General features: G+C 42.3%; 1 long non-coding RNA gene across 2 annotated transcripts in view; it reads left to right on the top strand.

The window, feature by feature from the left end:
* The window catches only part of LOC129391383 (uncharacterized), a 177,898-nt gene that overhangs the window by 14,715 nt on the left and 135,642 nt on the right, over nucleotides 1-27,541 (top strand). For both annotated transcript variants that reach the window (XR_008615406.1, XR_008615407.1), the window contains exon 2: nucleotides 18,383-18,420. This is a non-coding gene — a long non-coding RNA (uncharacterized lncRNA). The remainder of the gene's footprint in view (nucleotides 1-18,382; nucleotides 18,421-27,541) is intronic.

Here is a 27,541-nt window from a genome sequence, read left to right as displayed (position 1 = left end):
ATATGCAATTCTATATTAAGGGCAAATGTTCATTTGGAGGCGATGGAGGCCTGCTTTAGGGGTAGCCCATGTGAAAAAGATATGGGGCTCTTAAGTGTCCACAAGCTTAAGATGAACCAGCTATGTATGGGGCATGGCTACTGAAGCCGCAGATGCAATCCTAGAAATAGTTTTGAACCATGGATTGTCCTGGGATCCCTAAGGAAACTAAGAGAAAATTATGTATTATTTTACAGATGAGAAAACCAGGCATCTATTTATGAGATCACAAGGTGAATTTGGAGTCATTTCCGGGTGATGTGCAGAGATAGTCTTGCTTAGATTAAGGTCACCCTCCTTCACCTCAGAGTTTCTGGTGGAAAAGCAGACCATCCCATGAGGTGGCAGGCAGACAGAGGTCTGCGGCTAGAGGCTGACCAAAAAGTAACCGGCACTCGTGGCTTTGCACGGATTCCCTCATTACCACATTCCGGCCCCTCGGTGATCCCATGACATAGTTAATCTTATTCTTACGTTTTAACAGGTTAGGAAACTGAGGCTTAGAGCAGTTCGGCAGAGGCTGCCTGTATGAAGATTTTAATTATACCTGGTGTGGGACGCTAACTCAAAGTCTGAAAGAAAGAGAAAATTCCCATTTCCCCTTCCCACACTCTTAGCTGAGATCAGATTTCTCTCTGAGAGACACGCTGGGAGGACACGGGTTAATGAGGACCCTTACCGCAGGGGTGGGTGGTGATGGCTGGGAATTAGTTCTAACCCCTGTGTTCAGGTCCCCGAGCAGTGAAGGGACTCGGGGCCCCAGGAACATACTTCCTTGTCTTCCGACATGAGAATGCCTCTTAGAGGCCAGAGTGACCCCTGGGTTTTGTGGGGGTTTGTAGGAGCCATCCGTGGCAGCCTAGGAGTGATTCAGAGCTCAGATTTTCTCCCAGGCACTGTTTTCTCTGTATCACAGCGGCCCTCAGGATACTGTCTCCAACTTTGGCCGCTCCAGGCTAACAGCACAACAGAGGCCAGTGAGAGTTTTCAGTGAGGGCTGAAAGTAAGAGCTGCATTAGGCCCGGAGTGTATTTTCCTGGTATCCTGGCTTTTCTCACCCAGTATTTTTATATGCAGATGAAATGACAGTAAAATGAACATCAAGGCCTTGCTCAAGGGGGGAGGGACTGCAGTGAAAAGTAGTCTCAGGCACGTGAGTGGAGTGCTCGGTGGGGGAAGCCCCTGCCCACCCACCTTTGTTCACAGGCAGTGAGGGATGCTGGTGCGCACTGGATGTCTGAGCCTTGGCTGTGTCTTGACCCCTTCAGCATGGAGTGCCCCCTTCTGGGCGGCCCTGCATTAGGCAGTAACTGAGCCCCTCACAGCCACAGCCCTGGTTTCCTTTTACCAGGAGGGATACAGGGCCCTTCAAGGGTCTTGCCCTGTTTTGTTTTGTTTGATTGGGACTGTTTTGTTTTCTGTGGACTTTGGCCCAGGGGAGACGGTCACAAGCTTTCCACGATTGCGGTCTCAGCCATTCTTGGGATTACCCCTGGTAGTAGCCAGGAAGCTGGCCTGGTTGAGCAATTATTAATTCCAGAACATCACAAAGCTCTGCCCTCTAGTGGGTCTTTGGGAAACATCCATATTCTCTGGGGAAAAAGAAAGGAAGAAAGACAGCATTTAATGCTAACATGCTAATGGTATTTTAAATAGAATGGCCAGAGAGCGGAGTGCCTGGAACTTCACTTTGTTGAACACCTCCTTCTGCGTCAGTCACTCTTTCTGGCCCTTGACAAGTTTGGGAACTGTCCAAACCAATTTAGACTATTTTAATAAAAAATGAAATGACACATCCCTAAAAACAAAACTCAGTTTGGATTCCTTGTTCTTGCTGAGGAGGGTGCCTCTACAGCCTGTTAACTTGTAACTGGGGTTCGTTTACATTACTGACTGATAACACAGTTGATTCTTGGATTGCATCAACCTCCTCTCTGTTCTCTTTATGAAATATCCCTTTGGCATTTCTCACCCTATAACAAATTTTCTATTTTCTTGTGTGTAGAGAAGACAATCCCTTTAGTAACATGTGTACCTTAATATTTAATTTTTTCCATTTTTTTTCAAAGTGAGGACAGACCTTAATTTATATGGCAAGCTGAACTGTGTGCTCCCTTCCTAAAGTTTTTAACTTTACCCTTAAGTTGACTCTTGCCTACTCGGTGACCCCACACCCTAATTTTTCCGTTTACTTCCTGTACTGCATTTGAAGTGCCTATAAATCACATCGTAGGTCAACCCTTTCCTTAACATGAATAATATTTGTATTCTCGCTGTGCAACACAATTTTACAACAATGCCAATTTATTTTTTGGCAGTCTAGACTTTCATTCTTTTCGTTTTCAAAGCCCTATTAAATTTCAAGCCTCTCTTTTAGCACTTGCAGTGATTACTGCTTTAATGCACTAACTTTTCTCTGCTCAAGGTGTATCTGGAAAATGTCACATGTGAGGATCTAGGTGGGCTGACCCAGTTTGATGTGGGTTCAAAGCAAAATTGGGCCCAATCAGGCTGTGATGTGGAGGCAGAACCAGAAGAAGGGATTGGTGAGCCCAACCATGTTGAGTGGATTCTCACCTGATACTTGGGTTGCTGCTAACAGGCTTACTGCCCCTCCCCCACTCCATGTAGGACCCTCCTTTAATTAAAATAACATACTTTAATGATCTTGTAATCATTGGTTTGTTTCCAGAAGTTATCAGATTGCATGTGGAAAAGTCAGTGGAGCAGAAACAAGATCCACTGACCTCATCTCCCCAGTCACGGAGGAGGGAAATTCAGCATTTGGTATAGGGAGGATAAAAGCAGATAGAATTTTATTTCAATCATATCTTCTAAGAGCTTAGCTTTTTTTTTTTTTTTTGCGGTACGCGGGCCTCTCACTGTTGTGGCCTCTCCCGTCGCGGAGCACAGGCTCCGGACGCGCAGGCTCAGCGGCCACGGCTCACGGGCCCAGCCGCTCCGCGGCATGTGGGATCTTCCCGGACCGGGGCGCGAACCCGCGACCCCTGCATCGGCAGGCGGACTCTCAACCGCTGCGCCACCAGGGAAGCCCCGTGCTTAGCTTTTTATGATAAACTCTGGCCAGTTCCTTTCTTACTATTCCTCCCCCTTGTGAAAAAATTATTCAGTTGTACCCGTTTTTGCTTGTGTCCTTATGAGCTGTGTGTGTGTTGAACGTTCTCTGTTGGAGGACTTATAATTCTAATTATTTGTGCCCTTTTACACAGTGTGAAATCATTGTGCACCTGCTCAGGCAGTGAGCAGTATTTACAAATCTATGGGAACTCAGGACTTCAGAGTATTGTACCTCTCATAAAATCATGAACGTGGCCCAATGTTTTAAAAATTGAAGTATAGTGTATTAACATTATTGTATTACGACTGTGGCCCAATTTGCCTTTCAGAGAGGTGTAGCAGAGTGTTAAGAGGAAGGGCCCTTCAGTCAGATGAACTTTCTCTGTGACCCTGGGCATGTCACGTATCCTTTCTAAGCCTTATTTTTTTAATCTGTAAAATGGGAATAAGGACAACATTGGGTGAGGATTAAACGAGGTGCATATAAAGCTCCTAGTACACAGTGCTCAATAAATATTAGTTATTATATTTGCAGATGGAAGATCCATTATAGGATCAGCTTGTGTGGGATGAACCTGGACTGAGGGATCAGAAAGGCCTGAATCTGGACTCCTTCCTCATCCATGTTAGCTCAGTGACTCTGGACACCTCTTATAACCACCTGAACCTTTGTGTTCTCATCCATAAGTTAATGACCATATCCCTCAACCCCAGGGGTGTTGTGAGGCTTCTGTGAGATGGCAGGATGTACCAGGCTTGGCACATAGAATTTAACAAATGTTAGCTGATCTCCAAATCCCCAAGTCTCCTAAGGTCATATGTACCGTCTCCAATAGGCATTTCAACTTCATTTTACTTGATATAAGTCAGAGATAAAGAAAAGGTAACCCCTTAGAATGACACCCCCCTCTAAGTTAAAAACAACTATTTAACACTTCCTTTCTGACATCTTCAAAAACCCAGGAGCCTTTGGTTCCACAGTTTAAAATGCTAACTTAACTGAAACAAATATTGCTGTTCTGTTAGGATTCAATGAATGCATATCTTGGTACAAAACGATGGATTGAAAGTTCTAATCATTCTGCTGTGGAACGAAACTCCCTGATTGGGAAGTGGTACACAAGTTTTTTGGGCACCAAGCGCTTTGGGCATTAACAGTCTGGCTGGAAAGATGCCATCACCGCATACCTCCGGCGTGCCTTAGTCTCCTGGCTCCTACCTACTAGCGCAGCTCTGGGCACAATTTTTGCTTGAGTGCCCAAAAGGACTTTTTTTCTTTCGTAAATAAAGAATTCAGCGGATAATCAGTGCTTTCTGGGGGTTGAAGCAGTGAGAGAAGGGGTTCAATGACACGGGAACTATATGAAAGCTTCTTTCTGCTCTGCTGAGATGTCTGCTCTGCGGGCAGGTCTGTGAGAAACGGACCTGCCAGAACACCCTCTCTTGGTGTGAGCGGTCTGTTTTCTGCTTACATACACAGACTTGATTTATAATCCCAGTCCGGACAGCATCTGAGTCTAATTACCTGGGTATATGAAAGTTCAGGAGATCTCAACTAAGTTAGCAATTCAGGGATGCGCTTTACCAGAAGCAGATGGAAAAAATAAAACACTTTAGTTTATGACTATTTTTCTATTTGGGGGAAGGAGAAAGAACAAAAAGAGTTGCCAAATTGATCCTTGTCAAGCACTAATTAAATATTATTCATGATTAATTCTGATGTTGATGTATTCAGCGTTTTAGCGGTGTCATAAATATCTGAAAGAATGAAATAACTCACTTTGTGTAGCTATAATAAATCATGCATACCACAGTCCCCACGTGGCCTCCTGGGCCATCCCCTTATTATTATTTTTTTAAATACATACACTTGTAGTGACTTTTATGGTGTGTTATTAGAGATGTGAGAAAATAATTTCCTAATTTTGCCTTGCTGCCATTTCATTTAATTAAAAACAAATATTTTTTAAATTACAAAGAATGAATCTTTTCTATTATTTAGCTATAGATACTGAAATGTTTACAGATGAAATGATATGAAACCTGGGATCTGCTTTAAAAGAAGATCCAGGTTGTCTGGAAGAGGGGTGAGTGTTTGGGGAAATAAATGAAACAGGAGTAGCCATGAATTGATAATTCTTGAAGCCCAGTGATGGGTCCATGGAAGTTCATTATAATATCCTCTATTTTTGTATGTTTTGTAATATTCTATAATAAAAAATCTAAATTATATTTCCTTGGGAAGGGGCTCAAGTTTATTCTCCAAGAATGACGGTATAGTCAGTTTTCATTGTAAGCATGTGTTCTTTATGTTACAAACCATGGCTCAGTAAATTTTGTAAATCCAGTTTGGGGTTGATAGACTAATAATGATGATGGTGATGAAAATATCAATAATAGCTTCTACTTAATTGAACATTAGCACTGTGCCAGGCACCGTGCTCCTTGCTTTACACATTTATTTAATCCTTAAGACTACTGTGCAGGTTAAATATTTTTATCCTTACTTTCTAGATGAATAAACTGAGACTTAAGGAGATTCAACTACTTGTCAAAGGCTACATACTCTATGACAGAAATGAGGTATCCAAGGTTCCAAAGCTAATTCTTACTCTGTTTCTCTTTTTTAATTTATAAAGAGACTACACTTACTTAGTGAGGCAGTTCGGCTGGAACCATGAATTCAAGTAATTTGAGCAGGAAGGGACCTTAGAGATGGCGAACAGGTGACACACCTACTCCCTGCTCCCATGTCCATGGTGGCAGCCATTGCTAATGGATTGGGGAACGGAATCCCACTCCAACATTGTGCCCCGGACAGCTCAATGGGCTCAGGGTTGGCATTCAGATAGAAGCCTGTTCATCCTCTCATTCTCTCACCATCTTACGAGAAAACTGAGGCCCAGGGAGAGGCAGGACTCACTCAAGATCTCACAGCTAATAGGGGGCAAGGTACTCGTCTCTTGATGTAGGTCCAGGGTGCCTTCTACCACAGTAGCTGAGGCTCCTTCCAGGTCCAACTTTCAGCGATGCTACATGTGTTCATACCTGCAGCTGCTTAGAACAGTGCCGGGTACATGCTAAGTACTGGATCAATATTAGCTATTATTATTATTATTACTATAAGGAGGGAAAATGTAAAATATACCAACTCTAAGATGTAAGGGCTATGAATAAAACCAGATCAGGGTGCAAAAGCATCTGCCGGTTTCCTAAAATGGTAACAGAGCCCAGGGCTGAAGCTGGCCCCACAGGGGCAGCCTCAGGCCCCAGGGCCCCCGGCAACACGGGCTCCTCGGCCTTCGGTCCCCGGACATCGCTTCTCAGGAATGTGCATGAAGGCACCTCTCTGAGGGCTCTGTCCAGTCTAGATTGATGTAAAGCAGCCGACCTTTTAGCATCGCCTTTGTATGGCGTCAGCGGCGCCCCGCCAGCCTAACTGGCTCAGGCTCGGCTGACTCGTCAACCACTGAGCATCTGACCTGGCATCCAGGTTTGGGCTTCTCTCATAATCTCAGGCCTCCCTCTTCTCCTCTGAAGACTTGGGAATCCTTGGCCAACTCTGACTAACACTGCCATCCACACACAGCAGAATTTCGTACATACAGAAAATGTTCTTCCCACGGCCTTTATTCTTCAGTGGCTTTGTGGGTTGGTTCTGCCTTTCCCAGGAGATCCAGGGTTGATGCAGATATTGTGAATGGAGTTCGTTGTTTTTGTTTTTAAATCTGTGAATTAAACAGCTAATAGAAGCCCATGTAATTTGTGTGACAAGTGACAGCTTGTGTGAAAATAACTTACCCATATCCTGTTACACATTTGCATCCATTATGCTGGGTAAAAGCCCTATGTCACTGGTAGACCATTAAGTCTTAGTCACCAGTGTTTTCCTAGGTGAAAGGGTAATTATTTTTGCTGTTTGTTCGTAATATATTAATAGTCAGTGACGAACGTTAGGGTAAAGGATTATTTCAAACAAAGTGACAGATCAAATGTGTGGAAGGCATAGTGATCCAGAGGTTGATAAGAAAAGCTGTTAGTGCAGAGATAAGCTTCAGTTTGGGATCTGCACGTGCTACCACTGATTGGCATTTCAGATAAAATAGGTGCATACAGAAGACTGAATAGAAACTATGGAGAATAGTTTTGCTTTGGAGGGAATCAGCTGTGCTCTAGAGTAAAAGCACAATTTCCTATAATGTTACATGCATACTACCGGAAGTACACAGGGTGATTTTTAAAAATAAATATTTTTTGTCTTAATAGTTATGTATTCATCTTAAATGTGCTAGGAAGACATAAAAGCATACCACACCTGTGATTTCTTGGATTATTTATTATTTATTTTGCTTAGGCTGAAGTTAAACTGGATATTTATGTTTTGAAAAGTGAGTTAAAGTAAATACATAAATAAAAGTAAAGGTGGTATTCAAATATGACAAAAATTGAGGTAAGGATATGCGAAGCACTGATGTTTAAGGAACATTGGACTAAAGACTGGTTGCCTTGGAACCTTGGGATTTGCCTTTGTTCACTGGGGATGACCCTGTGTCTTGAAATAATATGTCTTATATGATGAGTTCGTCTGGAGCTCTTACAACTTTCCACCTTTGCTTTAAATTTTCAGCATTGTAGTATTATTCTTTAACTTGTGAAGCAAAAAACAAACAAGTAAAAAACCCCAAAACTTGTGAATGTGATTCAAAGCAGGTACCGGGGGAAATTTACTGGATTTTTATCCTGAGTGTGGGATGAAAAGATTAAGGTCTTGAATGTGTGATTGGCTTAAAGGTGAGCTGATGTCTTGTCTGAACGCTGCCAACACCTTCCTACTTGAGCTCTGGGATGACCTCACCCTGACCTCAGCTTCCACATCTGTAAACTTGGCCGGGGGTTGAGATGATCTCCAAGTCAACTTCCAGTCCTGCTTTTTTGGTTCAGTCAGAATTCTGGGAGACAAGAAGAGTGATGCCACCCTTAGTGGTGTGGTGTTCTGGGAAATTTAATGTATTTCTTAGCCTCCTAAGAGGGTTACTAACACCGTAAACCCAACTGATCTCTTAAAATGGACTAATGACTTCTTTAAAGGGGACACCACTCATTTGGAATGTAAATTCAGATGTGCTCGTTAAAGCAAAACCAGGTCCCGTTTCTTCTCCATCACACCCAGGATCTTTGTGGTGATTGGTGTCCCTCACCCTGCTCAGAGAGAGGGTCAAAGATGATTTCCCAAGTGAGGAGAACTCTAAAGCTGATTCTTTTAAACAGAGAGGGAGTTAGTTAGAGGAATAGGAAAGACAGTTCAATCAGAGAAGTCAGCTTGAACCAAGACCTGGAGATAAAAAAAGAACATGGCTCATTTAGGGAGATACAAGTATTCACCAATACGGCAAATGATGGTTGCATCGTGCCCCTGTGTGCCAGGCACTGTGGCTTCGAGCGGGAGTCAGAATAGACAATGGTTTGGTCGGGCTGCAGTACGGGTGGTGGGGAGGGAGAAGACGCGTGAGGGGCTGGCTCGTGAAGGAGCCTCATGAAGGGGCCTCCGAGGCCTTGCTGAGGGTTGGGACTTCCAGCAGGCCCCTGTCCCATGAGGAGGCAGTGGTTGAGAAAGCTTTGTGATCAGGAGAACCTTGGGGCAGATGGAGGCTTTGGGATGTGCTTGCCCTTGTTTAAAGGATGGGTGTCTAGCTCTCCTCCAACAGCTCAGTGCCTGTGAGGGCCTTTCCTGTGAGGGAATCTCTCTGGCTGTGGTGATTGGAAGGCCCCTTTGAGCCTCAAATGATAAACACCCTTGTCCCCCCTGGCTGGGGGCAGCAGGGAAGAGTAATGCCTCTGTTTCCATTGTGGCCTCGGATGCTGATTCACAAATCACTTTAAAAACTTTTTTTTTTTTTTTTTTTTTGGTGAAAGCTGACTCTTTTCTTTGAGCTTCTCTGCTTGGAGATATTTCTGTGGATTAAAAAACATGGGCGTGTTTCCTCTTGCAAAATTCTTCACCTTGTAGCGAATTTGCCCAGACCATGTAAGGTATTGCTTTAGTGACAAGCGGCTTGTTCCTTCTGATGATTTTAGACACAAGCAGCCGGTTCCTTCCCATCAAGCAGATCTGGATAAGCCCTTGCCAATTTGATGAAAGTGCAACATTGGAGCGCATGAGAGAACTGCTGAGCCAGACGGCCAGAAGTGGGCCGGGCTTTTCAGAAAGAGTAGCTACGTTATGGAGAGAGGGTAAGAGAACCTGGGAACACAGCCCCGTGCCATGATTCACACAGCTATTTAAAACTGCAGTAAAAAGGAGCGCCCCTCCGACCTTAAGCCCCAAATCATAAAAAAAAGAGTTCTGCCACTGCTACGCATTTTAAGCTTTTCATCTGCTATCCATCATTAGAAGAGTTAAAAAAGAAAGGATGACTGCTTGTCTGGTAACTTGATGGACGCTTGAGTTCAAACTCAAGCTCTGCTGCTTCCTTGCAGTGGGGCTTAGTGCAAGTGGTGGAATGTTTCTTTCTTTCCTTTCCCCTCGGAAGAGGGAATGATAATATACCTTCCTTATAGGATTTTAGGGAGGAGTAAATTGAAAGAACTTGGCAAAGGTCTTGGTAAGTGTTCAATGAATAGTAGCTCTTGTTATTATCTGGTGGATTTTTTTTCTTTTTTTGATAACTATCACCCTTCTCCTAACCCTACACAGTGTAGTAACAATAACAATTTACATGCGTAGACTACAGAGTTTAGCAAAGTTCATTTATTTTTTTTTTTCACAAATGTGAACTCAACTGAAACTGGGGGAGGTAAGACATCTTAACTGTCCCTTCCATTTTACTGAGGTGTATCCGGGAATCAGAGCCCTTAACTAATGTGACCGAGTTCCCAGGGCGGATAGAGGAGAATTGTCACCCAGACTTCAGTTATTTGATGGGAACCTTGTGCTTCCATTGCACCAGTGTCACTCTTACACCAATGATGTCCTTTAGTGACATTTCCATATAAACTCCACCCACTTCCTGTAAGTGAACTGTCCTCATTCCTATGAATCAAAACACCACCAGCCACCTGTGTCCTGACACAAGCAATCACTGGGACACATCTGGTTTCCTAGTTTCAGGGCCAGTTAGGCAGGCAGAGGAGTTGCTGGGGACACAGCCAGGGGGAAACTGGCAGGGCTTGTTACTGATCATGCCTGGGACAGACCTCAAAAATCACAAACCCAATATTCCATTCCATTTGAGTTCAGGGCAAATCTCCTTGAGGTTGCCAGGAGGCCTTGGAAAGGTGACAGGTGAGTACAAGCCTGGAGAGTGAGGGTGGCCACATGTTTGCAGGGGCAGCAGCAGCTGCAGTGGTGCCCCCTCAACGCTGCCTGCGTAATTCACAAGGTGTGGGAGGTTGGGGCCTGGGAGGGTTAATAAGTCATCTCTCTCAGAAGACTTCCGTTCAAGCCCTTATCCTCCAGTATCATTTTTTGTTGGTTGGTTGTGGTTTACGGAACTGGGTCACCTGTTCTTTGTAGATTTTGGTCTTGCAACCTGTAGATTCCTTCTTGTTAGAATGGGCCTAACGTTCTATAGTTTGAGGTATAGCTTAAATGCCATTTCTTTGTATCCGCAGAGATTAAGGTTACTGCAACTGCAGACCCAGTGTAAGCTGTTCTTGCAGAATGTCCTAGGATGTAGCAGAGCGAGTCCTGGACTCTGAGCACACCCACCTGGTTCTGATATGGGTCGGCTCCCTGGCTGAGCACGACACTTCATCTCTGTGGCTGACGTTGCGTCTTGTCTACCACGAGATTGCTGAAGGAGTATCCAAGGCTCTTCAGCTTTTAAATTCTGTGATATTTAAGCAGTGGTTTAGGAACAGTTTAGAAGAATTGATTGTGATACCTGGGTAAAACTGAGAATTGGTAAGTTGTGGAGACATGAATATTTTTATTCTTCTACAAGTTAGTTTTGCAGCTTTACCAGGGATCACAAAAACATATCATTGAGCAGTTTCTATATATTCTCTTGGTATGAAAGCTAAAGCTTTTCTTTAAATTAAAAATGTGTTTATTCTTCTTTCCTTTAAAAAATATTTTAAGAGGGGCTGTCATTCATTTCAGAAGTTCCTATGCCTGGTTTATGGTCAGAAACACGGAGGAAACATCTAAAGGGTAGAGGATTCCTGGCTATCTCCCAGACCTGTGGAATCAGAATATCTGGGTTGTGGAGCCCAACAGTCTACATTTCAAAACAAGCAGAGAGTCCAACAAACCCTCTGGGCGATTCTGAGGGACAGCCAGCTTTGGGAAATCTCTGCTGAGTTAGCCTGAGTTGTGTGATTTTGGTGGAGTCAGTGTCTGATTCCTGGCCCTGCCTTTCTCTTTCCAGTAGTTTCCTAGTGCCTAAGGTGAGCCATGGGGAGTAATGTTGATTCATTAATAGTAAAATGCTTGGACGTGTGTAGGAGAAGCAGCCCAGGCCTGTGCCAAGGACCAGGGATGACTTTTCCAGTCTGTGCAGGTTGGTCCTTAGGCTGCATATCACACCCTTTCTTTGGTGCCCTGCGGTCTCTTTGCCGTGCTCTTCCTCTCCAGGGACTTTTGATCTCCCACAATGTGCTCTCGACCCAAAGTCGCTCCCTCCTGGTACAAGTCAGCAGTCCCACCCTACTCAGATTGCTTTCTTCCCTTTTTGGGGGGGAACAGCTTTACTGAGATATAATTGACATACCATATGATTTACCACTTAAAGTGAATAATTCAGAGGTTTTTAGTATGTTCACAAATAAGTACAGTCATCTCCACAGTCAATCTGAGGACATTTTCATCACCCCACAGAGAAACCTGTACACTTATGCTGCCATTCCCCCATCTCCCCATTCCCCAGCACTAGGCAACCGCTGATCTACTTTCTGTCCCTATAGATCTGCCTATTCTAGACATCTCATATAAATGGAATCATGTAACATGTGTTTTTTGGTGACTGCTTCTTTCACTTAGCATAATGTTGCCAAGGTTTACACATGTAGTCGCGTGTAACAGTACTTCGTTGCTTTTTATGGTCAAATAACATTCCATTATATAGATATCCCACATCTTATTTATGTTTGTCCATTGATGGACATTTGGGTTGTTTCTACTCTTTGGTTATTCTGAATGATGCTGTGTGAACACTTGTGTACACATTTTGTGTGGCTATATGTTTTCATTTCTCTTAAATATATACCTAGATGGGGAGTTGTGGGTGATATGGTACCTTAAGTCAAACTTTTTGAGGAACTGCCAGGCTGCTTTCCACCATTTTACATTCCCACCAGCAGTGCAGAAGGGTTCCAGTTTCTCCATGTCCTTGTCAACACTCATTATTTTTCGTTAAAAAAAAAAGATAGTCATCCTAATAAGTGTGGAGTGATAGCTCATTGTGATTTGCTTTCTGCCATTTTTAAGGTAATTCCCACCAAATATAATTTATTTAATCCTTCCAGGAAAGGCCTTTTCAAAATCAAAATTAACTTTTAATTTTTCACTATAAAAAGACTAGAAAATACAGGTAAACAAAAATGTGGAAACCCCAAATCACCCACAATCCTACTACCTAGAGAAAACCAGTTTCAAGCTGTGGAGCATCTCTTTAGAATCCTTTACTATGTACTATTTGCTTTTAACAGGAGAACTCTGTAGACTCAGCGAAACCAATTGGTGGGATTGTGAGGGAGCTATTTTTGAGCAAGAAGAATCCTGACCTTTCTCCTCCCTACCTAAGACAAGACCAGGGTTGGGCCTCCTGGCTTTACCCCTGCATAGGTTCGGACCTGGGTAGTGGGTGGAAGGAATGGCTCTTCTCTCTGACCCCAACAGTCCATTGAAAAATGTTTTTAACTCTCAGTCATGTAACTGTTAGCTGTCACTGAATGAAGATCCCTGATGCCACCACGTAGACTTTAAAGATGGCCTTGGGGTGATGGTTGAGGGTGGCTAGGTTCTCTCACACCCTGAACCTAAGAAACTTTTGACATGATGCTACGAGAGGCATACATTAAAAAAAAAAAAAATTGATCACACTAGACTCATTGGATGAAGAAAAGGATACTGCTTGTTGCAGCACCATCTTTGGTAATCAGTCCCACATTTTTGCATTGATTTTGAACAGGCAGTCTTTTTCTAATATAAGTAACTGTTTAAAAGTTGAACGGTAACTTCTTTGTTTTCATAACAACTCAAATTATCAAAAGTTCGTTGTAAACCTGTGATTTGCATCTTCGAATGTTCTCTTCCTTATCAACGGTGGCATTCTAACTGGCAGCCAGATTCTGAGGCTAGCACAAGATTATCTTAGCTCCGATAATAAAAACTAAATATTATGGAGCACTTACTATATGCCACGCTTTCACATGGATTACTTCACTCAGGCCTCACAACCACCTTACGAGGCATGATTTATCACTATCCCAGTATTATGGATGAGAAAACTGAGGTTTCACAACGTGGTCCGGCTGTGGAGTCTGGAGTGCTAGCGTTCTCGGAAATGGTACTCGTCTGAAACTTGTAACTAAACACAGCAGTACTGCTGAAGAAGAAAGGATTTGCTAATCTGGACTGCCTGTGCCAGTGCCTCACTCTGTGTGGATGTCACCCTCTGGGCTACCTCAGGTGCGGTCTCCCTCTATCATCCTGCCCTTATTATGTGGGAAGGAGGTTTAGAATTAAGTGAGGTCAGCCTCTCCTGCAGGGGACATCACTGCAACAATAGCCTTTGTCCAATTAAGCACTTGTCCTGTGAACGCACTTGAGGAGCGAGATCCGGGAAGCCAGGGTGGTTTCAGCTCCTTTTTCTTGACCTTCCTCCCTGTCATCCCAAGGTCACGAAAGGATGAAGAGCTGGGAAGGAGCAGGCACAGCAGTGCAGTGGAAGGCTTATGCGAGTGGGGTGGTGATGGTGGCGGGGAGCCCTTGGGAAGGCACTTGCGGGAGGGCTGGGAGAATCGTGAGTGGTCCGGGGCAAGAGGCAGGGACATATTTACTTCCAGCCCACTGTGAGCCAGGCTCCGTGCTGGGCTCTTTATGGAGAGTCTCTCAAAACAAGTGCTGTTGTCATCAATAGGTAGTAAAATCATGTTTTATTCTGACCACCTCTCAGTGAAGTCGGTGTCATTAGCTGCCTGAAATCCTTTTGGAACAAGGCTGGGTGTGAACAGTTAAGGCTGTCATCCCTGTTTGATGGACGAGTTTGCAAGCTCAGACAGATGAGATAACTTGTTTAGTGTAACACAATCCCCAAATGACAGAGGCAGGGCTGCGGTTCTGCCTTGATTCCGGAGGCGGTGAGAGTATATATTTAGTTTATTTTCTGGAGCTTAGGATTCTGGGTCCCGTGCTACCTTGTAGGGCCTTGGCATGGGGTCAGAGTGAGCAGCCTTCTGGCCTGGTAGGAAGGGGGCCAGGATTCCAGCCAGGGTCCTTGGCCCCAGGGGCATGTGGAGGCTGCGATTGCTGACCTCATGTCCCATCTTTTGCCAAAAAATAACTGGAGTGAATTAAGAGTTTTAAGCGGTGTTTCTGAAGCTTTTATCAAGCCTTTAGTGCAGGGACTTGGGTTTAGGGTCAGAACTAGGTTGGAATTCAGGTCTTGGGCTGCTTATATAAATTCTGTCAGCCTGCATTTGTGAGGAGGGGATAATACTGCTCATTTGGTAGGTTTGCTGGGAAGATAATGCTTGGTACATGGTAAATGCTCAAGAAATGTTAGCTATTACTCTTATCACCACCCATGCCCTGTCCTCCTCCCCCCACTTTCTTATACACCCCTGGAAGGACCTTCATGTCACCCTTCTACCATCCACCCCCACCGAGACCCATTAGATTTAACCATTTTATGGAAGGTTATTCATTGATGCTGCCCTTGTTTGGAGTTTGCTGGTGGATGGGGGCCTTCCCTATCTAACTGGGAGACTCATTTGCTGCACTGGGTCTCCCAAGGCTGTGAGTAGCTTCCCCATTGACACCCATCTGGGGCCAGAGCTGCTCTATCAATTGTTTATTAAGACCAGTTATTTTTTATTTATGATGCTTGAGGGTTCATTAAAAATGGCACTCCCTGTAGGGGATACCGCAAGGCTTTTAGCCAGTTTTTATCAGGTTGTTAGAGTAGATATGAATATTTTAATAGAGAGAAAGAGCAGAGCCTTCAACAAACTTAATTTGTTCTGGATTCTCAGTGACAGGTTTAACAGGGGTGCCAAGAAATTCAGTATAATCAGCCCAGCTAGTGGAATAAGGAACACAACTGAATGGACAGGGAGCTTTTCCAGAGGGGCCACAGGGAACTTTTCCACCCCTGAGTAGCTGTAAATCACTGTATCCCTGGATCCTTTGAGTCCAGGTAACATCAAGAGTAGCCACAGGCAGCTTCTAGGCTGAGTTAAGTTCCCAGGAAGTCAGGAGGAGTGTTTTTGCAGATGCTCTTTAACATTTATAGAATTCTTTCCCCAAGATGCAGGTCTTATTAAATTATGTACAAAATAATGGATAAGCCAGGTCACTGCTGCTCATCAAAAGCCTATATGGGGCCTCAGAGTTGATCACAATCCTAGATACAGTGGCTGGTTTCTTGATGTAGTTTAAAAAATATCCACTTGGGGGAGCTTTATGATTGACTTTTAAAATCTGTATCAGCTTTTATCTGCGGTGTGAGATCCAGATGACTACCCGCCCCCTACACACACCCACTACAGTGAAAAGCTACTGAAGCAAGCAATGGTTGCAGAAACACAATGATAAATCAATGGGAATGGTTTTACTTTATGGGCAATTCCTCCCTCTGGATTTTGCAGTTATTCTTGATTTTTAAAAAGCTTCCCCTTCAAACTCAAATAGTTTAAAGATAAAATAAAGGATAGCAGTACTTTCTGCTGTTTCTTGGATGAGTGTTTTGCATATGTATGCAGACATCAAAGCATACCTAAACAAATGCTTGTCCCAGTTAATTTTAAATAGCCAAAGCACCAGAAAAATTTCCTTTGAAGTTTCATGAACATGGTCACTTACAAGGAAGATAAAATCATAAAACCAAATGTTTGAGCAGGGAATGCTGTTTTCCAATGTGTTCACCATCACTCTGTCTCTCTCTCAGAGAGGTGGGGCATGGAGAGGTCTAATGAAGGACAATCCCTTGCTTCCCCGGGCAGAAGTCCAGGTTCCAGATGGTCTTTGGGGTCTACCCAGATTTGGACAGTTTTGAAATAATGGAAAGCTAGTTAGGGTTCCTAATTAGGACATTTGCTAGAGAATGTTGTTACAATATGGATGTACCATTAACCCACTTGACTGTGGAATAAAATGAAACCAATTATAAACCCACGTATACAAGTGTGACTCTACGTGTCCACCTGTCCCCACAGAGGGAGCTGGATTGTTTCTTAGTGGGGGGGGCGGGGAGATGGCTTGGTTATTGTCTGAATCTCAGTCTTATTCTGCTCTCTTCTCCTTCGTCCTCTTCTTTTGAGTTGTCAGGGCGTTATGAACTCTCTTCTCATTTACTTAGTGTCCAATTATTGTATTAATAAGGCTTTGCTATTTTGACAAAGCCTCTTTCTTATTTTTCCTGCTCTCTTTCCAGAAGAGGAAAGGAAGAGTTCCGGAGGGTCACTTGTCAGCCTTTTGTCCCTTTGGTGAGGGGTGTCCCTGTCCCTGAGCAGCTCTGCCTCTCTCTGCATTTGCTTCCCTCAGTGCCATTCCCTCCTCTGCCAGCGGGCTCCTCTCACCTTGCTCCACCTCTCTCTCACCTGACAGCCTGGCCTGTCAACACACGAGCATCACACTCCATTGTCATTGTCCTATGAGGACAAGTCTTAGGTACCTGTTCCAGTGAGGGCCAGTCTCCCCTCCCCCAGTCACTTGTTCACCATCTTCACTGGCCACATCGATATGACTTCCACTATCTTCTCAATGAAGGAGAAATCTCGCCTTCCTCAGGGGCTCTGTTGCTCCTGCCAGGAAGACTTTTCTTCAGGAGAAAAAAAAATGCTCCTTACTCCTATTTTCATAGTATTTTCTGGCCTTTTTGCTCTGATGGAGTGTTTTTTTTTGTTTGTTTTTTTTGTGTGTGTGTGTGGGCCCAGCCGCTCCGCGGCATGTGGGATCTTCCCGGACCGGGGCACGAACCCGTGTCCCCTGCATCGGCAGGCGGACTCTCAACCGGTGCGCCACCAGGGAAGCCTCAGACTCACTTTTTTAAAAATGCCATTAACTTGTTGAAAAACCTGGTCAACTGTCCTGTAAAAGTACCCAATTTGAATTTGTCTGTTTGCTTCTCCATGATACCATTTAACTTGCAGAATCTGTAATCCCTACACTGTATGTTGCCTCCTCTGGACATGTTGTTCTGGATCATCCAAAGCAAATATTTGTTATCTCTTTGAAAGATAACAGGAAAGGTTTGATTTATTTCTCAGTACCTTTGCTTTGGATTTTTGGATTTGTTTTTAAATATCAACCTTGTATTTCCCCTAGGGGTGAACCATCATTTATTTAACTATTTTTTCACTGCTGTTTTATATTTTGTTTACAGTTTTCTCCCCTTTTTAAAATATGCTTCAGTGAACATCTTCACAAATATAATACTTTTTATCATTTCTTTAAAATAAGCACCCAGATGTGGAGTTAAAAGTTATGATCATTTTAGTGGATCTTTAAATATATGAAAACTACTTTCCACAGGAATGCTTTTTTTTTACTTTAAAAAATTAAAACTTAAGGTTTCTCAGATTCAGTTGGAGGATCCCATGGGTTCTTTGGGTAACAACAGACTCAGGTGTGGGTGTATAATTGAAGATTGGCCCCTACAATATTTCCTGATATCTTTCAAAGAGATGACAAAGGAGACTGCATTGTGTGACCCAGAACAACACGTCCAAGAGCAGTGTAGAGATGAACTGAAGATAATTGAAGTGATTTCCAGGTATACTGACTTAGTATGTTACAGTAGTATGATTTGGGCTCATTTCAGTACACCTGTTTTAAAGGGGATTTTGTTTTCATATGTTCTAATGGATTCTAGCTTGGTTGTTCTAATGAATTCTACAGAGAGCCAATTTAGATATCATTTCAAAAAGATTCTTAGTCAGCTGAAGTGTCATAAAGCAATGTAAAAACAAGAAATGAAAATCTTACCACTTTCCCAGTACTCGCTGTTACATTCCAGGCTGTTGTTTTTGTCTTGTTTTGCTTTTTTCATTAGATGATGTTTTACAGGTATCTTTTGTTAAGAATACTTTTTTTTGTCTTTAGGAATGAAGAATATATTACAATGGAGATTTCTAGAAAGGGTAAGTAATTAGAATATTAGTCTCACTGATTCCCTCATGAGTCTCACCCTCATGCCTGCCTTCTTATCTAAGTCTGTAGCATCTTTTCCTTGCTCATGTAATAGTACTTGTTGGCTATATTAAAGTTCAACTAAGCTGCTGTAACAAGACACTCTTAAAAGTACAGTGGTTTAGCAATGTAGAAATTTGTTTCTCTCTCATATAACGGTTCCAAGGTAGTCCAGATATATGGGGCAGCTCTGCTTTATACAGTCATTCAGGAACTTGGGCTCCTCCAACTTTTTTTTTTTTTCTGAAAGTCCCTTTTTATTTTTTTGATGTGGACCACTTTTTTTTCTTAACCACAAATTATTTATCCATTTTATTTTAACTTTTTATTCTATATTGGAGTAGATCCGATTAACAATGTTGTGATAGTTTCAGGTGCATAGCAAAGCGACTCAGCCATACATATACATGTATCCATTCTCCCCCAGACTCCCCTCCCATCCAGGCTGCCACGTAACATTGAGCAGAGTTCCCTGTGCTATACAGTAGGTCCTTGTTGGTTATCCTTTTAAATTATAGCAGTGTGTATATGTCAATCCCAGACTCCCTAACTATCCCTTCCCTCCAGCCTCCCTGCACACACACACCCCCCCACCCCCGCCGGTAACCATAAGTTCGTTCTCTAAGTCTGTGAGTCTGTTTCTGTTTTGTAAATATGTTCATTTGTATCATTTCTTTTTAGATTCTGCCTATAAGCTATATCATACGATATTTCTCTCTCTCTGTCTGACTTACTTCACTCAGTATGACACTCTCTAGGTGTGGACCACTTTTAAAGTCTTTTATTGAATTTGTTACAATATTGCTTCTGTTTTATGTTTTGGTTTTTTGGCCTCGACACATGTGGGATCTTAGCTCCCTGACCAGGGATCCAACCTGCACCCCCTGCATTGGAAGGCGAAGTCTTAACCACTGGACTGCCAGGAAAGTCCCTCCTCCAACTTTTGAACTTGGTCATCCCTTAGGATATAGTCCTTGTCTGTATGATTGAAGCTTTGCCCTTGCTATTCTGAGGTCCAGTTCATGAGAAAGAGAAAGAGGAGGTCTGTGACCTTGGAGTGTCTTTTGACTCAGAAGTTGTACACGTCACTTCCACTCATGTTCCTTTGGTAAGAACTTAGTCAAATGGTCATACATAACTGCAAAGGAAGTGTAGAAGTGTAGTTTTAGGCTAAGCAGACTCGTACCCAGGAAGAAGAGGAGAATAGATTTTGATGGGCAAGTAGCAGCCTGTGACATATTATCTATGAAAGTGGGCTCTAGTGTCAGACAGACATGAGTTCCAGTCTTGGCTCTGCCACTGGCCAGCCGTGTGACCTAGAGCAAATGATTTATCGTCTTGATTTTCTCATTAGAAAAATAGAAATAATAATTTCTATTTTATTGGGATTGTTATGAGACTTGAATGAGTGAGTTCATGCGAAGTGCTTAAGAAAAAAGCACTGGTGGTTAGAAGCACAGAATTGGGAATCAGACTGGCAGAGTTAAATCCTGGCTCCGCCTTTGCTAGTTGTGTGATTTTAAAGAAATTACACAAAATTCTCAGAGATCCACTTTCTTCTTCTGTAAAATGGAGATGCTATTAGTGCCTACCTATAGAAAGAATTCAATGAGGTCCCCCAGTGCTGGGTTTTTTAAATGATTTATTCATGCTCAATAAATCATGATGGCGTTTTTGTAGTTATTATTATGTCTGTTCATTTTATAAACTCCTGAGTTTATCTCCAAAAAAGAAGTAGTAAATTTACTTGTGTAAGCATGCACCTGTCATGAATTGCTGCATTCTCTTAAACCTCTTGTTACTGCTTTGCTCCTTCATCCTGTTAACATGTTTCATATGCAGCTTGTATACCAGTTCCTGTTTGATTTCTTGGGTAAGCATCTACTGATGACTTTATATTTTAAGTCACACAGACTGGACTATTTAGTGTGAATTCTACAGCTTGTCTCAGAAGTTGAGCACAGTTTTTTCATAATGGTCTCAGTCTCATGCAGCCATTTTGAATGGATTAAGCTGGCCCAAAGAAAACTCTGTGGCTAGCTGAGCAATGTAATAAAAATGGAAAACTCAGGGATGATACACAGCTGCTTTAACCTCGGGATCTCTCTCTCGTATCATTGCAATGACCCTGAATTATATTTTTCAGGTCTAATTTTGGGATTTATTTGCAGAATTCTACTTCTCTGATTTTATGCAGATAACATATGGACCCATGATTGCTCCTCTTCCCTTCTGTTGACCCTTCCATGATTCCCATGTGACTCTAGGGACACTTTCCTGTTTCCCATCTTGCCACCCACTACTTACAGAGCTGACATGCTGCTATGTTGTACCATTGTGCTATCCTGAATACTGTGGCATTCGGCCTGGCTCCAATGATATAAAATGAGGGGGTATAGATGCCTTTTTCAAACTTGAGACTAACAAAAGACAAACCCCCCTTTTGTTTGAAACCATTGGAAGTGTAGGCTTGAGTTCTTGTTCTTTTAGAGAAACTGGGTGGGTCCTTTTCTTTCCCACACACGCACTCACTGGCTGCTGCAGTTTTGCATGGAGTAATTGAGCAAATGAAATATCAAACCTATAAAAGGTAGCATTATCAAAGTGAATGAACGAACACTTACCTAGCAGAACCATAAGACATGGAAAAATAGGAAGACAAGTTAATGATCTAGAAATTGTATACCTTTGCTGTCTTAGAATCATGGCAAATGGAATATATGGCATTGGGTCATTTTTTGCATTGATATGAAAAGAAAATGAGTTTATTTTACAAATAAATGGAGTTTGTGTTTCTGTTTGCTATTCATGACTATAATGTCTACTTCACTTGAAATAGAACTATGTCACCTAAATATTAAATATAGAGAAAGATTTTTTCAGCTATTAATGAATAATTTTTCTTTACATGCCGTGACTTCATCCACTTCAATAAACATTTTATGCTTTTCTCTTCGTTTGCTATTACTTTGTCTGATGAGGCTGTCTGTGAACAGAGGCATCTTAAGAAAAAAAGAGGGAATTGGTGAAAAAACAGACATGTTAAAATTATTATTTGCCTGAGTATTAGGATTTTAGATTAAGGTGTAGAATTAAATTCACTTCATATTCTCATGGATTTTTAGATAAAACAGTGTTTCTATTTCCTATTTTGAGATTCAGAATAGGCCCCGAATTCCACTGAAGTTGCCATTAAAAAAATCTACCACATTCATTGTTGTCATTGTAGTGGACATTTATTATTTTTAACTTCACAGCATCCTTACATCAGAAGCTTCTTTTCCTTGTGGAAACCACCCCTGCCCTATTCTCAGTTCATGTGACACAAGCCTGGCCAAAGCCCACAGTAATTGGGTAAACAATGGGCTGTGTTTGAAGCCAGGTTAGTCCAAGTCAGCTGTAAGACTTTTGAGTAAAAGGAGTTCTCTGTCCATTGAAATTTCTTTTGTTTTTTAAATTTTATTTATTTATTATCTTTGGCTGCGTTGGGTCTTCGTTGCTGCGAGCGGCTTTCTGTAGTTGCAGCGAGCGGGGGCTACTCTTTGTTGCGGTGCGTGGGCTTCTCACTGCAGTGGCTTCTCTTGTTGCGGAGCACGGGCTCTAGGCAGGCGGGCTCAGTAGTTGTGGCTTGCGGCCTCTAGAGCACAGGCTCAGTAGTCGTGGCGCACGGGTTTAGTTGCTCCACGGCATGTGGGATCCTCCCGGACCAGGGATCGAACCTGTGTCCCCTGCATTGCCAGACGGATTCTTAATCACTGCGCCACCAGGGAAGCCCCATTGAAATTTCTATAGGGAATGAAATATGAAGCTGACAGAGGTGGTCTGGGCTTCTACATGGTAACAGTCTGCCTGAGATTGAAGCCAGCTCAGAGAAAATTGATCCTAGAGATGGAGAAAGATTCTGACCGTATTGTTTGAGCCTGAAATGAGATTTACCCCTGCCATTGAATTTCTTATTTTACCCCCAGACTATTCTGAGCTTGTTTCATCCACTTACAGGTGGAAGAGTTCTGGCCACTACAATCATTATCATTTTCCTCAGAAAACATTTTTTCAACACCTGCATCATTGCATATTAACTACTTCACATGTAACAGGAAAATGCTAATTATTAATAGCAGTATTAATAGCACAGTAAGAATAGAAGGGGCGCCTGGTCCAGTTTCCCATCCAATGCAGACCTCCCTTCCTCTTTATTCTTCATTGATAGTCACCTTAGAATCAAAATCACTCCATTTTTTCAAGGATTTCAAGATACAACAGTGTTTTATTTCCTATCCTGAGTTTTAGAAGAAGTCCTGAATTCCATTATCGTCCCTACTTTTTAAAAAATCCACTACCATGTCAAATAACGCACTACCTTAGAAAGTAGTGCATTCCAGTTTTCGAATTCTCAGAAGGTTTTTTCTTTTATTAAGTTGAAAAATGTTTTATTTTTATTTCACTCATTGGTTCTAATGCTTGAAACCATGCAGATTAAAGCAAAGTCCTGTTCTACAAGATAGCACTTGACGTATTTGAAACACCAATCTTATCTCGTCTCTGTCTTCTTTGCCCCCAGGTGCATAACTCCTGTTCCTTCTCCCATCCTTCACAAAATGGGGAATCCAGACACCTTGGTTGCTGTCACCTCAATTTACTTTTGTTTGTTAAATGTCCCTTTTAACGTGAGACCAGCACTGAGCTAGGACCTCCTTTGTTTTCCTCTAGACACTCATATGAGGGCAGCTTTATACCGAATTATATTTGGGGGCTTCTAGTTCCCATCCACACTTTCTGATTCATAACAAGCTTGCTGTGAGCTAGTACTTTCCCTCCCTCTCATCCCTCCCCCCTTTTTTTTGGTCCAAACAGTTCTTAAGCCAGGTCTGTGTTTGCGTTTTGATTATTTGAATCTGTTTTAGGACTTTACAAAACAACCATAAGCTTTTGTTCCCCTAAATATCCAACACCATGTGGAGGGTACTGTTTTGCCTATGTGTTTCTGACTCATTTGGGACCTTTGTTGTGTAAGTCAGTCACTGTTGCTTGGGTCACTGACATAGCCCATTGACTAGATAAGAGTATTCGTTTTATCAGTTAGGAACTGTATTCAGATGTGGGTAAGAAAGAGTGGCTTAAATACACATAAAGTCGTGTGGAGAGAGGCAGCCCAGAGCTGGGTATGATGTTTTCATAAAACCACGTAGGACTCAGGCTCCATCGGTATTTATGTTCCACCATCCCAACGCCTGGCTTCCATTCTCAACATTGCCTCATAGTCTAACATGACTTTCTAATATCTTGCCCACATTCTAGATGGTAGGAAGGACAAAAGGTTGCTTCTCCTAATAGACAAGCTCCTTTTAAGGAGTTCCCCCCAATCCCCTCAGTCCTTTCACTTACATTTCACTGGGCAGTATTAAATCATGTGGACTCAACTAGCTGCAAGGGAAGCTGGGAAATATTCTGGGTAGCAGCATAACCAGCCAAAAATTGGCGTTCTGTTACTAAGAAAGAAAAGAAAGTGGATATTGGGAGACTACCAGCCACATTCCTGGAAAGCTGTATGGAAACATTTTCCTTTTGGCCTTGGAAGTAAAGAGTAGTAAAAAGAGCTGCTTAATTTGGACAATATCTTTCCTCACTTTTGTATGACCTTTGGGTTTGGTGTGCTCTATTTTCCTCTAGGCCTATGTGGAAAGGTTAAAATGCAGTGGTTTCTTCAGTCCTCCCTCCTTTAGTACTAATCTGCTGACCTTGCAGTGCCAAAGATGAAAATTGTTGGAGCCTAACAGTGTTTGAGTTAAATCGAACTCCTTCTTTAATACAGTAAGAACGAGGTCTGTCTTTCTTTTTTTTTTTTTAATTAATTTATTTATTTTTATAAATTAATTTGTTTATTTTTTGGCTGCGTTGGGTCTTCGTTGCTGCGTGTGGGCTTTCTCTAGTTGTGGCGAGCAGGGGCTACTCTTTGTTGCGGTGCACTGGCTTCTCATTGCGGTGGCTTCTCTTGTTGCGGAGCACGGGCCCTAGGCGAGCAGGCTTCAGTAGTTGTGGCACACGGGCTCAGTCGTTGTGGCTCGCAGGCTCTAGAGCGCAGGCTCAGTAGTTGTGGCGCACGGGCTTAGTTGCTCCGCGGCATGTGGGATCTTCCCGGATCAGGGCTTGAACCCGTGTCCTCTGCACTGGCAGGCGGATTCTTAACCACTGCGCCACCAGGGAAGCCCCCGAGGTCTGTCTTTCTATCTTTAATAACAACTGTGACAATAATTAAACTCAACATAATCTTTAATAAGGTCTCACTCTGCATAGTTCTGATACGCACAGCTCAGTAGTTGTGGCGCACGGGCTTAGTTGCTCCGCGGCATGTGGGATCTTCCCGGATCAGGGCTTGAACCCGTGTCCTCTGCACTGGCAGGCGGATTCTTAACCACTGCGCCACCAGGGAAGCCCCCGAGGTCTGTCTTTCTATCTTTAATAACAACTGTGACAATAATTAAACTCAACATAATCTTTAATAAGGTCTCACTCTGCATAGTTCTGATACGCACAAATTTCAGTTACTGCAATTTAAATAACACCAGTCTGCCAACAACACAGTTCAAATTTTAGCTACCAATGTATTCACTGAGAAGTTGCATAAAGTACAAACTTTGCTGCTAGCTCTTTAGTCCACAAGTCACTACATAAGTGACAGATGCACATGATGATCAGTGACCAATCTTGTCACTTCTTTCAGTGATTGGTACTATGCATCTGTAACTGAGTTCACAAACAGACAGCAAAGTGTATACTTGTGTTGCTTCCTGGTTTCCCAGTGATAAACTCATGTGACATTTTACGAATACGGAAAATTAAAAGAGAATTATCCAACAAAAATGAAAGTGCAACAAAGAAACAAAAGTAATAATGCTGAAAGTGAAGTTAGAATCAAACATAAATGGAGAATAGAAGAAATAGCGGATTGTGGGAATGTTGATACTACTGCCTTTTGAAAGACATGCATCCGAAGGAACTTAGTGAAGGCAAATTTATTGACATAAATGAGGAAGGTGGTTGTATGAAAGGATAAAAATGTCCTAGAGGAAGTGACACCAGCAAAAAATCCACATGAAAGGAACTCTTGGGCATATTTCATGACATTAAAAATACAAGGGATAAAATGTTAGAAGCAGATGCTTCCAAGGCTGAAATAGAGACACAGATATAGAGAACAAACATATGGACACCAAGGGGATGCATTGGGAGATTGGGATTGACATATATACACTAATATGTATAAAACAGATAACTAATAAGAACCTGCTGTATAAAAAATAAATAAATAAAATTTTAAAAAGAAAGAAGCAGATGCTTCCAACTTAAAAAGCAGTGTGACGATTTGCCAAGGCGTAGAAAAGGTGCTCGCTTGTCAGTTACATGGTGACAAGAAGGCAAGCACCACCCAAGCTAATCTTGATAATTTTTGTACAAATAAATAAGACACTTTATTTTTAGTGTTTTTAGTATAACACTTTAAATAATAGTGTACTAAGCAAACATCAGTTTTATTCTTTTTCTCATTTCCTTATACATTTATAACCAATAGTGAGAGCGTTTTTAATGTTTTGACAAACATTTTTAAAGGTCATGAAACAATTGTAATGTTTCCCATTAAGACAGTTTTGCACAGTCTCAACTTGCATTATCATTTTATGGCCCTGGACTACAGGGCAAAGTGAGGATGGTCTGTGGTTCACAGAGTTACACTGTTTCATATCCCCAACAATATTTGCAACTCGGGCAAATCTTATCACCCCCATGTCATTCATTTATTCATTCATATATGTCAGTGAAGTCACAGAGATTATGTAGGTTCAAAATTACACAGCTAAATAACTGGCAGGACTTGAACCATGATAATTTCACTTTAAATTCATTCTTCTTATAGCCCCACTACCATGACACCACATTCTTTCCAACTAATCTCATTAATATGTGATGTAGAATCAGGGAAAATATCCTAAAGGTTGAAGTCCCCCAAGTCTAATGTGTTCCATGTCACATTCCACTGATTGGTGGATTCGTTATCATTCTTAGGTTGCAAGCCACAGAAACTAACTCTAACATGGTAGATTCATACAGTAATGGTTCCCAGTGAATCATGTCTCCCTGGAGCCCCTTTACTTGGGGAGGTTTCTTTGTCACTCCTCCCATTAACAGATGACGTCTCTTCTCCCACCCCTTAAATCTGGGCTGGTTTTAAACTGTCTGATGGGGGAGCACGGATGGCATGAATTGGGAGGTTGGGATTGACATATATACACTATCGATACTATGTATAAAATAGGTAACTAATGAGAACCTACTGCATAGCTCAGGGAACTCTACTCAGTGCTCTGTGGTGACCTAAATGGGAAGGAAATCCAAAAAAGAGGGGCTATATGTATACGTATAGCTGATTCACTTTGCTGTACAGTAGAAACTAACACAACATTGCAAAGCAACTATACTCCAATAAAAACTAAAAAAAAAAGAAAGTAATCTGACCAATAGAATGTGATGTAAGGGAAGTTGCAGCTTCTGCTTTTGTTCTTTCTGAACATTTCTCCAGTTTAGCCTACTGGAAGGTGAGATGCCACATGGAGAACTGAGGTGTTCTAGTTGGTAACTCCAGCCAGCTTCTGAATAAGTGAGTGATTGAGGCAATCCAGGGTCAGTCAGCTTCCAGCAGATCTACCCACTGACTGCAGATGTTTAAATGAATCCGGCTGGTACCACATGGAGCACAGATACACCATCCCAGCTGAGCCCTACCCAAATTGCCAATCCGTAGAATTGTGAGTAAATAAATTGTTAATATTTTAAGCCATTAAGCCTTGGAGTGGATTGTTATGCAGCAAACCACCAACTTAAATAGAAAAAAAGAATTTATTGGGAGGATACAGGGTCGTTTATAGAATTGAAGGGAAAACTTCAGAATGAAACAATAGAAAGCCTTGTAAGCAGGAATTAATCAACAGTCTTGCCTGGGTATCAATTCTGGAGTGAATGAACTCCAGCTGTTTCTCTTGTTCTTGCGTTGTTCTACAGATTCAGAGTCCTGAGGGA

Source organism: Physeter macrocephalus, chromosome 16 (assembly GCF_002837175.3).
Source record: "Physeter macrocephalus isolate SW-GA chromosome 16, ASM283717v5, whole genome shotgun sequence".
NCBI classification, from domain to species: Eukaryota; Metazoa; Chordata; class Mammalia; order Artiodactyla; family Physeteridae; genus Physeter; species Physeter macrocephalus.
This window is presented reverse-complemented; position numbering and strand designations above follow the sequence as displayed.